The sequence below is a fragment of the Acanthochromis polyacanthus genome, chromosome 10 (genome assembly GCF_021347895.1).
Source record: "Acanthochromis polyacanthus isolate Apoly-LR-REF ecotype Palm Island chromosome 10, KAUST_Apoly_ChrSc, whole genome shotgun sequence".
Lineage (NCBI taxonomy): Eukaryota > Metazoa > Chordata > Actinopteri > Pomacentridae > Acanthochromis > Acanthochromis polyacanthus.
This window is the reverse complement of record NC_067122.1, coordinates 22663963-22681211: the sequence shown is the minus strand read 5'-3', so window position 1 is coordinate 22681211 and position 17249 is coordinate 22663963. Positions and strand designations below refer to the sequence as shown.

The following is a 17249-nucleotide window of genomic DNA, read 5'->3' as shown; positions in this document are numbered from 1 at the left end:
GAAATAAATACACATTTCTATTCTGACACCTGGTTTATTAAAGGGAAACTTTGTTTTTTTTTTTTTTTCGACCAGGGGTCTGTTTCCATATGTAATTTCATACATGTGAGTGATGGAGAAATGAATTTTCGACATAGCTCCAGTATTTAGCCAGGCAGTCAGCTCAGCTAGCAGCTCAGCTAGCGAAAAGTATGGGGCAACTTGCCCCCCCCCCCGCATCAAAGTCCACCCTCACGTGCTTTTTTCCCCACACTGACCGGCTCAGATAGTCTCAATGAGTGTCCCACAACATACTGGAGATGAGAAGTGAACAAAAACCTCCACATTACCTGGCGATCGCTCTTTGTTGTGGTCTATATCCAAATCTCAGGACACTAGAAAGCAAATTTTGGAACGAGATTTGCATTCTAGCGTCCTGAGGGGAAAAAAAGCACGTTAGGGCGGACTTTGACGCGAGTGGGGGGGGGGGCAAGTTGCCCCATACTTTTCGCTAGCTGAGCTGCTAGCTGAGCTGCTAAGCTGCCTGCCTGGCTAAATACTGGAGCTATGTCGAAAATTCATTTCTCCATCACTCACATGTATGAAATTACATATGAAAACAGACCCCAGGTTAAAAAACGAAGTTCCCCTTTAACTATTCAAATCCAACCAGTGTTCATGACTTGAATATTGGCTGAATGCAGCAGCTCTGCTCATTCAAAAACAACAAACCTTAGAAATATGAGAAGTTTAGATTTATTTATTTTTATTAGTTTCACATTTTATTGTTATGAAACAAGTAGGTCTTTGTTTCAGATATGCTTGAGAGGAGTGATGCTCAAGTCGGACTGCTGAGCAAAGTCTCCTCCAGAACATCCCAAAGATTCTCAGTGGGGCTGAGGTCTGGACTCTGAGGAGGTCAATCCATGAGTGAAAATGACGTCTCATGCTCCCTGATCCACTCATTCACAGTGTGAGCCCCACGAATCCTGGCATCGTCATCTTGGAACATGTCCATGCCAACAGAAAAGGAAACACTCCACTGATGTCATTCAGTATATTCAGGTAGTCAGCTGCCCTCATTCTTTGGGAACATAACGTTGCTGAACCTGACCAACCCCAGATCATAACTCTAACCCCCACAGACTTGTAGGCACTCGTCATGAGTTCATCACTTCATCTGCCTCTATTTCCTTGATGCCCCTATCACTTTGGAACAGGGTAAATCTGAACTCATCAGACCACATTTCTTCCTCAAAGATGATGCTTCACCACTATTCTTCGGGTTTTAATAATGTGTTGGACAGTTCTGAACCTGATTTTGTTTCAGAAATCTCCTTAGTTGTTTTCTTTGCTCGATGCAGGCCAATAATTTGGCCCTTCTGAGACAGATCAACGTCCTTTCCAGAGGATATGTCTTCCAACGTGGTTGTTAAAGAAATGAGAAGCTCCTCACTGCATCAGCTACGGTTAAATACGTTGTTGCAGCTGAAATGTATTCATCACTGCAGTAATTATGGTGGTGACTTTTTTGAACAGGCAATACATAATGTCAGCTCTAAATCACACGACACACAATGGACCTCCCTTACGACAATCACTCATCAGGTACTTAAAATGCAGTCCAGAGATCTCTCCCTGGTAAGTGTCCTCAACAGTAAGTCAGTGCTCAGCTAGCACTCTCAACTTTTACCACCCTGACTATCCAACTAGGTCTTCATTAAGTCAACAAAAAAGCCTTGAAAAAGCAACCACATCATTCCTTTTTCAGCTGGTGTGTCTGAGAAACACAGAAGAGTTTTGTCCAAACACTAAATACATTTTTGTTCATGATGGTATACTATTAACTAGCATAAACAAAGATCAACACTAACTGACTCTTTTTGGGGCAAATCCTAACTATTTTTAAATAACGATGTTTCCAAACAGTGGAAGGCGCTTCAGTAATTCACCTGTGGAAACCATCTGTGGAAAGAATAATGATAAAGAAAGTCCCACCCTGCAAGTTGACAGGATTGATTCCTGAAGTTTATTAAGTATGAAAACATGGAAGTCTGAAACTATGTGACTGTTATCAGTTCACTGCAGCTTCAAAGTGGAAAAGATCAGCCATGCTGTAGACTGTTCTACCCATGAGGGCTTTCTACGTTAAAAAAAACCCAAAAACTATTGGACATGTTAAAGTAAAAAAAAAAAACAGCAACAACTTGATTTTTATCATATAGGAATCAATGAATTGACCTCACAGATCTGAGGGATTTTTGCAGTTTTTTTTGACAAGTTAAATGAGTGTTTTGTAATATGATAAGTAAATAAACATTATAAGCCAACAACTACAAATGACAAGAAGCAGTCTAATGTTATATAAGTACCTTGTCAACACACTATGGAAGATTTATTAACTCTTCAGGGCTTTATATATATATATATATATATATATATATATATATACACTGACAGTCATTAATTCCACTCCTTGTAAACACTTAATTCCGAATCAAAAAGTTAATTCTGAATAAACTTAATTCCGAATAAACTACCTGGTTTATTCAGATGTTAATTCCGAAAAGACTAATTCCTGTGTACGTTCTATTCATGTATACAGTTAATTCCGCTTTAGTTATTTCTGGTCATTCTGCGCATGCTTGGTTCCTCACATAGCGATGCCGTAGCGACGTACACGTTTCGCGACCTTACTGATGCAACAGAAGTAGTACGCCATTGTTGAGTTGCTGTTTCAAAACGACAATAAAAAGCAAAGCGAAAAACGTGCTTTTTAGTTGTTCCTTCATTTTGTTGGGGAAAAGAAATGCTGCGGCAAATGGAGTTTGTTTTCTTGCGGTAAACAGGGATACGTCACGTCTACTCCCTGTCCAATCAGAATCCTTTCCAACGCCCAAGCATTAAAGCGGAATTAAGGAAAGGGAATAAACGTGCGGTCCATGTAAACCTTAATATGGAATTAATATTTCCATGGAAACACGAACCACAAAACTTTAATTCCAAATGACTTAGTTCCGAATTAATAATTCCAAATTAAAATATTTCATGTAATTGTGGCCAATGTGAAGTATGGTGGTGGCAGTATTATAATATGAAGCATGGTGGTGGCAATATTATAATGTTAAGCATGGTGGTGGCAGTATTATAATGTTAAGCATGGTGGTGGCAGTATTATAATGTGAAGCATGATGGTGGCAGTATTATAATGTTAAGCATGGTGGTGGCAGTATTATAATGTTAAGCATGGTGGTGGCAGTATTATAATGTGAAGCATGATGGTGGCAGTATTATAAAGTTGAAGCATGGTGGTGGCAGTATTATAATGTGAAGCATGGTGGTGGCAGTATTATAATGTGAAGCATGATGGTGGCAATATTATAATGTTAAGCATGATGGTGGCAGTATTATAAAGTTGAAGCATGGTGGTGGCAGTATTATAATGTTAAGCATGGTGGTGGCAGTATTATAATGTGAAGCATGGTGGTGGCAGTATTATAAAGCTGAAGCATGGTGGTGGCAGTATAATGTGAAGCATGGTGGTGGCAGTATTATAATGTGAAGCATGGTGGTGGCAGTATTATAATGTGAAGCATGGTGGTGGCAGTATTATAATGTGAAGCATGGTGGTGGCAGTATTATAATGTGAAGCATGGTGGTGGCAGTATTATAAAGCTGAAGCATGGTGGTGGCAGTATTATAATGTGAAGCATGGTGGTGGCAGTATTATAATGTGAAGCATGGTGGTGGCGGTATTATAATGTGAAGCATGGTGGTGGCAGTATTATAATGTGAAGCATGGTGGTGGCGGTATTATAATGTGAAGCATGGTGGTGGCAGTATCATAATGTTAAGCATGGTGGTGGCACGATCAGTATCATGGTGTGGAGATGCTTTTTGGCAGTGGGACCTGAATCCTTGAAAAGGCAAAGGGCCAAATAAATGCAGCAAACTCTGGAGAAATCCTGGAGGACAACCTGACTGACGCAGTCTGCAAGAGAACTGCAACTTTGGAGAAAGTTTGTTTTTCTAACAACACAGGTCTAAATCTAATGGGGAGACTTGAAAAGGACTCTTTACTGGGAACCTCAATGAAACAAGTTAGCAAAGAAATTTAGGGTGAAATTGCAGTATCCAGATGTCAATGGCTGACTGAGACCTATCCACACAGGCTGGATGCAATGATTGTCATTAAAGGTGGCAAATACTGACTTTAAAGGGGTAAATACTTATGCAACCACATATTCATATTTTTAAATAAATGAATTTGTAGCGATCTGTTTTCATTTTGATATTAAAGAGTCTTTTTTTGTAAATCCATGTCAAAAAACCATGATTGACCATGATTAAATGTTGAAAAGCTTCCAGGAGTGGGTTAATATTTCCCATCGGCACTGTATATGATGTAAATAGGGGTAAAAATCAAACACTACAATGGCAGTTCGTAACAGTTGCCTCAGGGGCTGTGAAATCATTATGAGGAGAAGAAGATGCACGTTGTACTAGAAAACTCGACAACGTGCAGATGATCAGGTAAATACATTTGTATGTAACCATATTAAACCCTTATGCATCCTCTCACAAAAAGTGTCATACGCAGTACTATGGGACAAAAATGTCCAAGTCAAAAACTGTAATAACATTATTATATAATAATATCATTTTCCTCTTACATAGTTAGATTTTTAAACCATCAGTCCAGATAATAAAAGTTTTGATTGAACTGATCATTTTCAGAGTATAAACATTTTCTTCATTACCTTTAATTCCCAGTTCATTTACATTAAATCACTATTGTTTATTGTGAAAAAATAAAATAAACTGAGTTTTACCCATCCATCCATTGATTCATCTATACACCGCTGTATCCTCACGAGGGGCGAAGGCAGGGGACACCCTGGACAGGTCACCAGTCTGTCGCAGGGCTACATATACAGACAGACAATCACACTCACATTCACACCTACGGGCAATTTAGAGTAACCAATTAACCTCAGCATATTTTTGGACTGTGGGAGGAAGCTGGAGTGCCCGGAGAAAACCCACGCATGCACAGGGAGAACATGCAAACTCCATGTAGAAAGATCCCAGGCCCACCCCGGGACATGAACCAGGGATCTTCTTGCTGCAAGGCGAAAGTGCTAACCACTACTTCACTGAGCAGTCCTTTTGCCCAAACACTTAATGCTAAAGGAAATATTTAAAACTAATGCAGTCTTGGATGTATTAGTGATGAGTAACAATGATTGATTTTGACAATGATTTTGTTTCCATCATTATTTATTTGTGGATAATTTGTGTGAAATGAAAAACTCACACTCAGTCATGTGTGCATGACATGACTAGTAAAAAAAACCTTCTGATTAATGTTGACCGTAATAAGTCATTATTTATGATACTTAATGTGCTTAATTTCTTTCTGTTTCCTGGCAACTAAAGTTTAATTTTTTTCTCTTCTGGGGCTGGTCAGAGACTCCCTCCCTACTGTCAGTGAAGAACATCACAGCTGTGTGCCTCAGCAGCAGCTGGCCAAGAAGTGCCACACACTGGGACCAGATGAACTACAGAGGATAGCTACAGAGGTGAGATCAAAGCTGAGGCTCTGGTAACTTAGTATCCTACGATATGTCTGTGACTGTTGTCCTTCCTGTTGTTATTCCTTTCTATAAATATGTGGATGTCGTCTCTCCCTGAAGTTGATGAGTGGTGACCTGAACAATCAAAACTTTTCTCACCACTCATCAGGACACACAGCTTCATAAATAAATCTAATATCAAGTGGCAGCGGTTCCTCCTGGCCTTACCAATCTGAACAACATGGCTCCATATAGCGCTGATAAACCTGCTGGACAAACTGCCACATGTAGATAGCAGGGCGTTTATGAAACACAGAATTCAACTGCACAACAGCTGCTAGTGCATACACATATGTCAGCAACAATAATTGATTATCTGTGTTGAATTAACACTGGTATTCAAGGCTGAATCTGTTATTTTCCTCTGTAAAATAACATGTTAGAAAGCTGCTAAATTAAAGAGGGACATGAGGCTGTCCACAACCATATTCCCAAACCTCCAATTTCTCCAATAAAGTATATGCTATTCTGTTGGAGATAAACATTTTCCAAATAAAATTCAATAATATGGACATGACCTGAGTGTGTTGTATGGTCTTTTACAGTGTTATAATCATAGTAAGCTGTTATGTGAACAATTGGACAAGACACTTTTATGTCGGTTCTGTGTGATATAATGTGTGTCTTTCTTTATAGGTTTGTGACACAATCCTGGGCCATGCAAAAGAGAGGTTTGCCTTCACCAAACACCTAACCAGTGCTACACTGCTTCAAGGAGACAGATTCCAGGAGTATGACAGTCAGTTCCCTGAAGCAGCGCTCAGCACCACCATGGAGGCCTATGGTGAAATGCTGCCTCACTCTGTGGACAAAGACCGAATCCATGGACCTCTTCTGGAGTTGGCTGTAGAGCATGTCCACATGAGGCATGATGCAGTGTTAAAGCTCCAGGAAGAAGCAGAAGGTAGCATCCTCCAGGAGTCTCACAAAACCTCCAGCTTCACGGACAGTGGTAGGATCAAAGTCACCTGAGTCCCTGATGGTTTGAAGCACTGAAGGAGGTCGTCTTTGTGCTCAAACACAGTGTTGACAGCACGGCTGTGGAAGTTCCACCTTACTGTGCTTGCTCTTGGAAGGCTGTGTGCCACCACTCTGTCAAGCACACTGGTTCTCTTGGGGGATCTTGAAAAAAATCCTGAGAATCCAGCTAGGTCAGAGAAGAACTGACCAACTTTTGGGATACGGGATGTCACCTGCTGCATGATAATGTTGAGCTGGTGAGCATAGCAGTGGACATAGTGTGCATTTGCATACACATCGCTCACTTTCTTCTGCATACCACCTGTGGCTCCTCTCATGACACTCGCACCATCATAGGCCTGGGAGATGAGCTTGCTATTCTGGTCATCAGGGAGAATGAGGCTCAGCCTCTCCAAAAGTGCTGTGGCAATGGACTCAGCTGTGGCAGATTGGAGAGGTATAAACTCAGAAAATCTCTCCTGCACTTCATTCATTTTGTCGATGGAGCGGATCACAAGAACAAGCTGACACTGGGTGGAGATGTCCATTGTTTCATCAGCCTGGATGGATATGAAGTCCGCACACTGAACTTCCTCAATAATGGACTCTCTCAAAACTGCCAGCATGCAGTCAAGGAGTTCATTCTGCACTGTTTGAGAGACAGCAGGTCCCATTTGTGGCACTGGCAGCTAGCAGTGACACTTTTTGTGGCACCGCCGGATGCCACAGTTAATATGCCACTGTTTAGGCGAGATGCCACTGCCGCAGCGGCATTTCCAGTGGCCTCTGGAGATGCCAACAGAGATGCCATGGTTAATGCCACTGTTTAGGGAACATGCCACGGTTAATGCCAGTATTTTTACCGCTGTTTGGGCGACATGCCACAGTTTATTCCCGCTGTCTGAGGGAGATGCCACGGTTAATGCCACAGTTTGGGAGAGATGCACGGTTAATGCCAGTACCAGTACTTATACCGCTGTTTGGGGAAATGCCACGATTCATGCCACGGTGCATTGGGATCTTAAAGTAATTTTTTCTTTAACCAGCACTCCAGCAACTCTGCTATGAATGGCGATCAGCGTTTAGCCCCCTCCCTCGTCTCCATGCTGTTCTGAAGAATTCTCATCAGAGCCTCGCACAGAAATAAAGTTGTGCAATTAAAAGCAGATGAAATTTAAACTGATTAAATTGAAAGTAAATATTAGTTACTATTAAAATTTAAATACAATACAGAATACTAAAAAGTAAATGAGTAAATACAGTAATAAACGACAAAATATAAGGTGTGTGTATCATATTTTTCATGAACAACTCAACCATTTTAATCCTGAGGGAAATGTAAGTGTTCAGCAGCTTACATACGACATAAAGTAACAAGAAAAGATAAGGCAGGTTAGTAACATTGACAGTAAAGGTTAGTATATAAACTATTGTAATTTAAGATCAATAGGGTGCTAAGTGAAATTTAAAAATTCAGTATACAGTATATACTTTTGTCAAACATTTGGGCAATATTCTGTTTGAAACATGGAACAGCGAAGACAAAAAACTATTGACTATACTTTTGGCAGCCAGTAAGAAATCTGTTATGAGAAAATGGTTGAGAGTAGAACGACCCACCATGGATGACTGGATTGATGTTGTGTATGAAATATATGTCATGGAAAAAATATCTTACTCTCTTAAGGTTGAAAAAGAAAAGTTTTATAGAATCTGGTCCAAATGGACTGGGTACGTAAAACCAATCAGATCTGAATTTACTTGAATAAGCTTTTGTTTTGTACAAACCTGTCGACTGTCCTTTTATGTATATTTGGATATTTCGAAATGGTGCGCTCCCTAACTTTGTTTTGTTTGTTTTTTAAAGTTTTTTTGTTTGTTTTGTTTGTTTTGTTTTCTAATTTTTCTTTAAGAAAATAAGGGTTAGTCCGAGGAAAAACAAAAAACTAGAAAGGCTGTAGGGAAAATTCCTGTGAACGGTATATTTTCAATTATTTTTTCTCTTTTCTTCTATCGGTTCTTGAACATCTAAGTCTGTAAGATGTATTTGATGGAAACTTGCCGTTCTAAATAAAAAGATAATTTAAAAAAAAACATTTGGGCATATTTTCTCATTGAAATGAATGAGAAAATGTGTCCAAACCTTTGACTGGTAGTGTACAGGAGACAGAGTTTACTTGAAGTCATCAATCAGCTCAGATTAAATGTGTTGGACTGCAGAGAAAACAAAATGCACAAGAAGAGCACTCAAAGAGCACAGTAGTCCTCAGTCTTTGTGTTAATTCTGACAGATGAAATCTTTAATTTAAAAAAATGACCTTGCGCTGAGCACAGGCGTGGGTTATGCATGTGTACATTATATATGGATACCAACTCACGTGACTTAAATATGTCGCAGGTGGTGGGAATTGATTGGACTTGAAAAACACCCCCACAATTTATTTAATTGTTCCTTCTATCATTTCCGATGGGTAAGTACTGATAAGTCCGCAGCGTCAGATTGCAATCATGTGATCGTCAGCAGGCAGAACGCAATGTTCATGTTGTCACAGTTACAGTGATGCTATCTTGCAATGGGATATCCTGAAGAAATCTGTGGATCCGGACTATAAGCCGCATCACTGCCAAAATGTAATGAGGTGGTCCTTGTGTCATTTTCTTACCTTGCCTGAAAATTTCATCCAAATCCGTTATTCTGTTTTTCAGTAATGTTGCTAACACAGACGGAGTCACATATGCCTTGTATGATTTCCGATAGGTAAGTCCCGGTAAGCCCGCAGTGGTAGATTTGTAGTAGGGTTGCAATCATGTGATCATCAGCAGGCAGCTGATGCTGTGTTCACTTGTTGTCATAGTTACAGTGATGCTGTGTCGCTATCTGGCAGTGATTCAGAAATATTTAACAAATCCTTGGATCCAGACTGTAAGCTGTGTTACCCGCTAAATCTAATCAGCTGGTCCTTGTGTCATTTCTGACCTTTCCTGAAAATTTCATCCAAAGGCAATATTCCGTTTCTGAGTAATATTGTGCACAGACAGATGGATTCACAGAGAAATGTATACTCATGGTCACATAACACTGCCTCGTTCCTTGGCGTAGCAATAAAATAAACTTATGCAAAAACATGCATTTTGTTTTTTGCAATAACTCCGCTCACTTTGTCTTGAATACATGACCGGAGCCTTCTGGTAGTTATTTTAAATCAAGGGTGAAACAGCATCAGGAGCCCATTAGATTCATTTATGTGTCTGCTATCTCATTCAAAGCAAACTGCATCACAAACAAATACATTTTCATTAACATAGAGAAAAAAGCTACCTGAAGGTTAAACCCAGACACTCCTCTAAAATGTAGTTATGCTGTTCCTTGAATGTGGCAGTGAGGAAATCTTTTTCTGAAATCCTCAAATTCAAAGCAGTGTTTCTACAAGTCATACTCTAAGAACTACGCAGTAACCTTCTCCCAAATTCAAGTCAAATATTTCTCTTTTTAACCTTGGATGTGTGTTGCAAACAGATGACAACATAAAGCTACGATCGACTCTAACTGGTGGCCTGGCATCATCACGTGAAACATTGCTGCTGCAGTGGTCATCCCTGTGCATGCAGGGTATAGACAGGAAAAACATTGTCCACATGATCACGCTACCCTAGATAAAGCATAAATGACATCTTTGTGTCACTTTGTGCTGCAACAAGGGCAAGGGCAAGCTGAGAACTGAACTGTCGCTCGTCTTCAGCAACACAGAGTTCAGGAATTGCAATGGTGCTGTGGCTCTGTACCAGCTCTTCATGAGCAACAATCTTCAGGACACCTTCTCAGAGACTGTGTCTCTCCTGAAGATCCTCATCACGACTCCAATGACGACAGCTGAATCTGAGAGGTGCTTCTCAACGCTAAAAAGAATCAAGACCTTCCTCAGGGACACGATGTCGCAGGATTGTCTTAATGCACTGGCCATGCTCTCTATGGAAAAGAAACTTGTCAGGGAGACCCCAGATTTTAACCATAGAGTCATTGAGAAATGTGCATGTGTCAAAGGCAGAAGAGCAAAGCTTGCATACAAAAAATAACACAGATGTAGAGGTGCTGACTTTAATCTCTAAAATGTGAGGATTTACTTTTTTGTCATTTAATAATGTAAATAGAAATGTTAGTTGACACCAGTGGCACTTTAGACTGAAAGCCTGTTGATTTTCATATGTTCTGAAATCTGAGGAATTACTGTTTTTCTTTATTTTCATTGTAAATATTTAATGTTAGTTGACAGAAGCACTTTGGGCTCAAAGCCTAAGATAAGATAAGATAGGTTTTATTTGTCACATGCACAGTTATAGTATAATGCCTAATGGTTTCAGTATTTTTTTTCAGGCAAAGTGACAAATTTTTATTGCTTTGATCTTAAATATGCAGATTTGCTGTTTTCTCATTGTCATGTAAGGTTGTTAATGTAAAAGTTAGCTCACAGAAGCACTGTCTGCTTTAAGCCTTATAGTTAGGGTTTGTTTTAACAAAGTGTTCAATGTTTGTTGGTTTCACAGGTATGGATTTGTTTTTGTTTATACGAGTATGTAAATATAAATATGTTGTTCCATAGATTTTGCTGGACAGAAGAAGCACTTGGCACTCTTTGAAGCTGGAAAAATGAATTGTTTCTTTTGTTTTACTTTTGAAGTAAAAAATAGATTTGCATATTTATACATTCTTAATTTGTTTAATTATAATAAAGGAGATTTTAAGGGTTTGTGTGTACCAATTACACCTTATCTGGAGCAAATCATATCAAACTGGGGAGATAAATTCAGATTCACTAGCTGGTAACATTTACATGCATTTAATGCGAAGGAGCAAAGCAAGAAGAAAAAGAAGAACTGCTTCCAACGCATCTTGTCTTGGATGAAGAAGACGTTCTGCTGCTGCTGTGTGTCCGATGTGATGGACTGAGCAGCACCAGTGGCCTGCATTCACATTTCAGTTTCACAGGTCTGACCTCAGTATTCTTCGCTGGGTTTATTGTTCTCTTGTGTTTTCGATCTGTTTTCTGTCTAATATCCTGCTCTCTCTCTCCTTTACCCTCACTCCAAAAGGTGGAGGCAGATGACCGCCCTCTCAGAGCCTGGTTCTGCCGGAGGTTTCTTCCCATTTCAAGTGAGTTGTTCCTCCCAAGTGTCGCCAAGTGCTTGCTCTAAATGGAATCCAAAGGATTCGTTGGGATTCTGTCTGTAGTTAATTTTTAATGGACTAGTCCTCATTTTATCATGTAAAGTGACTTGAGACATCTGTTATGAACTGACAGTATGTAAATTAGGACAGTAGTTTTAAATATTATGTACTTAAATAGTGCAAAGCACAAAATAGATCAAAAGAATAATTATATATATATATATATATATATATATATATATATATATATATATATAATATTTTTTTATTAAAATATGCAAGTATGTTATTTGTAAATATAATATGCAGGCTATACAATACCCAGTTTGTGTATTGTGTATACATAAAGTCAGACAGACAGATGAAGGCTTACTCCAAATAACATAACTTACTTGCTAACATAGAATTCAATTCAATTCAAAAAGCTAAAATGATTTATTAATAATAATAATAATAATAATAATACTCCATTTTATTTGTAATACACTTTTCATTTAAGCAAAATCTGAAAGTGCTACATTAAAGATATAAAAGGATTTTTAAAAAGTAATAAAAAGAACAATAAAAATACTTAAATTTAAAACACATGGACCAAAAAATCAAAAAATAATTCAAAGGGAAATGACACATGCTTGTCTTTAGCATAGATAGTGCGAAAGTATATTCGAAAACACTTTGTCTCAAGTCAACTTTTAAAATGTTGATTACATGGCAGATATGACCTATTTATTTTCTGATTTTTACCACGTATTCCAGCAGATGATTGGCCGTGATGAAGAGACGTCAGATTGTACAGAACGGTGTTATGGAGCGGACATTATGGAACTGCGGTTCCTGGCCTCCCCTACCTTGAAGTGTTTGTTGTTCTCTTGTGCTTTCTCTGTCTTTTTTCTATCTACTGTCCTGCTCTCTCTCTCCTTTACCCTCACCCCAACCGTTCGAGGCAGATGGACGCCCTGTCTGAGCCTGGTTCTGCCGGAGGGTTCTTCCTAAAAAAGGGAGTTTTACCTCCCCACTGTTGCCAAGTGCTTGCTCAGACGGGGAATCCAAAGGAAATTATGGATTTGTTGGGTTTCTCTCTATAATTTTGTCTTTACTTTTCTCATTGAACTGTTTTGAGATGGCACATTTGAACTGGTAAATAAAATGTATTGAAACTGAATTGAAAGCTTCACCCAAAAAGTGTCTGGATTTTGGTCGCATGGTTGTTGCTCACAACTGGCCTGAGTCAGTCATGGCTTCTCAGGTACCATGCAGAGCAGAGAATCTTTTGGGGTTTTTAAAAAAAAAAAGTTCATCATTATTTTTGGTGAATTTTTGAATCTGACATTTTAAATAAAGTGACTACAATGAAATCTAAACATTTTAAGCTTATTTTCAATATTTTTTCTCAATGTAACCACACAAAACTGATGGTATTTATTACAAACAGTCGAAAAGCTGAACCATTCTTTCCATTTTTACAGTTTGTGGCTCTAAAAAAAACATTTGTATTTTGGAGATTTTTTCAAAGAAAGCATGCCTTTTAAGCGCAGTAGTGTTAAGAGGGTTAGAAGTGGCAAACATGTCTCATTGCAATGAGTGATAAAGTTATTTTTCCTGCACTCCGCAACTTACAAGTCTCCAAACTATCAATCCAAACTATTTGTAATCCTTTACATTGGATATCTCCTTTCACAGATACAAAATCACAAAGTCCTTTACAACTATAATAAAACAAAAATAATGTAATAATAAAATATAATGATTATTACCACCAGACCTTGTTCTCTAATATCATTAAAATAAATTCCATTTCGAAAATAGAAGACGAATAAGTTATTATTAGCAAACTTTATAATGTGTTTTACTAATATGCAACATATTTTAACATACTATTATGTTATTTTAACACTAATAATAACATATTTTAACTATAAGCTTCTGTCAATGTTCGCCTGAAATTTCTACTGAAGATGTACGGAAAGTAAATTGAATGCTGTTCTTGAACTGTTTGGAGTACAGGCATGGTTGGGGTCTCCTTTGAAAGCTGACAACCTGAATTTTCCACCCAGTGCAGTCAGAATTACTCTAGGTGCTACTGGCACAGAGTATTTTATGTTGGAACACACTGAATTAGGATGACTTTTATTCTCGCCTAAATTTTTTCCCTAATAAAACACCTGAAAATAAGTGTGGCAGCACTGTGACAGCCTGAAAACACAAAAAGGCAACAGCCTGGGGTCTTACATAGTTCAGGTCAAAATTTCAGAGCAATACTACAAGAAATGAGTGTTTCACACATGTATTTGTACTGCTATGGCCAGGCGCTGTCAATTTTGGACACCCTCTGTACATCCTCTGCACACCCTGGGCAAAAATGGTATATGTTCGTTTTTCAGCCCGTTTTCACATTATTTTCACTCCAAAAACTCAGAAAGAACTCAAAAAAGGCACTTCAGAGCAGCTCCAGTGTGGATCAGACAGAGAGACTGGGAGGGAGAGACAGAAAGGCTCCAGCTGCAGCCGGAGCTGAGGTGTGAAATGTCACACAACCCTGCTGGCAGAGGCTCTATTTATATCCTGGTATTCAGCAGGCTCATTGGCTACCAGCCCTTTCAGTGAAACGTTTCCTCCGACATGATTTGCTCAGAATTTACTGACGAAACGAGGTAGGTCCAGATCGGTCAGTCTCGGCTACGGTTGGCCGTTTAGGGCTCGGAGGCAGGCCAGAGTCACTTGATTGGTTGAAACGCGGTGTAAACATAAAGGAAAGACTTCAGTCGCCATTTTGAGTGCAAGACCGCATGGATCTCTGTACGCTGAATAAAAATATGGACATAAATACAGTGAATATGAAACACGCAGCGCCGCCATGCGCCGCCATGCGCCGCCATGCACCGCGTGTGCGCGCACAGAGCCTAGCTATTAGTGGATTATTTACTTATTTCAAGACATGTTTTGGACAAAATATTATACTTGCTGGTATTGTATTTTCAACATAATTTTTATTTTGAAGCCCGAAACTGGATTTTCTTCATATGAATCATTTGTTTAGCATATTGGCATACAGAAACAAAAATCCAAAGTTTCAAGAATGATTTCAAAATAAAGAATTTCACAAAAGAAAACGGCACCTGCCAAACACAAAGTCACAACAGTCAATACCGAGTATGGCCTCCATTTGCTTCGATGCAGGCAGCAATCCGTCGGCGCATGCTTTGGACCAGGCTTCTGATTGTGGGTTGGGAACAGCCCATACGCCTGGATACATCACTGTAGCTCAAACCGGCCTCCACCATACCCAGTGCCCGGAGACGTTGTTCATGTGACAGACGCGGCATGATGCTGTTCACTGGACTAACAATGGTGGCCTTTTATGGGCCTTTATATAGGCCTTCAAAACCCATTCTCAAATTGTGCAGATACTCACTGAGTATTGCTTGGTGTGTATTTGGTTCACTTTTGCAAAGTGACCAACCCATGTGCAATGAATCATGACAAAATGACAACTCATCATTATCTCAACTACCAGGGCACTAGATCATCAGTAAATCCACAATGAATCATTACAACCCCCCTACAAGTAGAATTCTGCGTACATTTCTACCTCAAAGTTTCTATTGACTGTCAGTATATATATAAACTGTGACACTTATTAATCACGAATATTCAATTTTCATGATTGTTTACATTGTAGATTCCCACTGAAGGCATCAAACCTGTGAAAGAACACATATGGAATTATGCAGTAAACAAAAAAGTGTGAAATAAGTCAAAATATGCTTTATATTTTAGTTTATATTTTAGTCTCTTTGAAGTAGCCACGCTTTGCTGTGATTACTCCTTTGCACACTCTTGGCATCCTCTCACTGAGCTTCATGAGGAAGTCACCTGAAGTGGTTTTCACTTAGCAGGTGTGCCTTTTCAAGGTTAATTTGTGGAATTTCTTGGCTTCTTAATGGGGTTGGTATCATCAGTTGTGTTGTGCAGAAGTCAGGTTGGTACAAAGTTGACATCCTTATTTGACAGCTGTTAGAATCCATATTATGTCAAGAACCAATCAGCTAAGTAAAGAGAAACAACAGTCCATCATTACTTTAAGAACTGAAGGTCAGCCAGTCTGGAAAATTGCAAAAACTTTGACTTTATCCCCAAGTGCAGTCGCAAAAACCATCAAGCGCTACAACGAAACTGACTCACATGAGGACCGCCCCAGGAAAGTTTCTGAAGTTTTGGTGCCTTCAGTGAGAATCTACAATGTGAACAGTCATGAAAATACAGAAAAACTATTAAATGAGAAGGTGTGTCCAAACTTTTGACTGGTAGTATAACTGTCATTTAGACATTGGGAAGAAGTGTCAAACACTTATTTCTTGCATTCTGGTGAATTTTTATGCACCAAATTGTTCCTTTTCTGCATCAGTTTATGCTATAAATATCTTAAATTATGTGAAATGAAACAATACTAAACTCTGCTGCCAAGTGACAGTTCAAAATACAATGAAACATAATGCAGTGAAGCTCTCAGGCATTCTGCAGCACCTTTAAATATTAATTCTGCTGTGCATCAGGTTGTGTTATTTAATGTTATCCCTGCCGAGTCAACACACACAACTCAGATCTTCTGCTTCTGCCTCATATTTTAAGAGATACAGTACCAGTCAAAAGTTTGGACACACCTACTCATTCAGTGGTTTTTTTATTTCAGTAATTTGTAGATTAATACTGAATACATATAAACTATGAAAGAACACATATGGAATGATGTGGTAAACAAAAAAATGTTAAACAAATCCAAACGTGTTTTAGATTTTAGATCATTAAAAGTAGCCCCCCCCTCCCCTTTTTTTTTTCTTGCTTTGATGACAGCTTTGCAGACTCTTGGCCTTCTGTCAATCAGCTTCATTGAATGAGAAGGTGTGTCCAAACCTTTTACTGGTAGTGTACACACCTCCTGAAATCTAATCCAAAGAATCAGCTACTGAAGCTTTTAGTCATTATAGTGAGCTGAAGGTGGATGGAACAAAGTTTAGTAATTTTCTTGTGTCAAGTATTTTGGCCATTTAGTTCATAATCAGCACTGTTGTGGCTGCACATATAAATGCGTGCATTTAAAAATGATTTAACCCAAACCTCACCTGCAAAATTCTACATGTACATCTGTAAACTCTTAACCAACAGGCCAAGTTGTGTCCTAGTTGCACCTGCTGTTGTTTTCCTCCTCACCAATGAACTGATTATTTTTAAAAAATTAGCAAATAAAAAAGAACATTGTAAATTTGTAAAACTATATTTAAAATAATTTCTCGACCGTAACAAGTTGTTTCGATCATGAAGTAAAATACTGCTCATTGTTCTTTTGTCATTTTGTGTCTCTTTTACAAAATATTTCGTCTTGTTTTTGCTGTTTATTTCCTTTTGTCTGACATTTGTTGCTTGTCTCACGTTTTTGTCGCTTAGTTTCTCACTTTTGTCATTTTGTATCTCTTTTATTGTAATATTTTGTCTTGTTTTGCTGACTTTTTTTC

At 38.7% G+C, this 17249-nt stretch overlaps 1 long non-coding RNA gene across 1 annotated transcript; it reads left to right on the top strand.

Annotated features, from left to right (window-relative positions):
- Window positions 1–4865: 4865 nt before the first annotated feature.
- Window positions 4866–12901, top strand: LOC127535915 (uncharacterized). Its single transcript, XR_007944847.1, has 3 exons — window positions 4866–5561; window positions 6252–11724; window positions 12496–12901. It is a non-coding gene; the product is annotated as an uncharacterized LOC127535915 (long non-coding RNA).
- Window positions 12902–17249: the final 4348 nt, after the last annotated feature.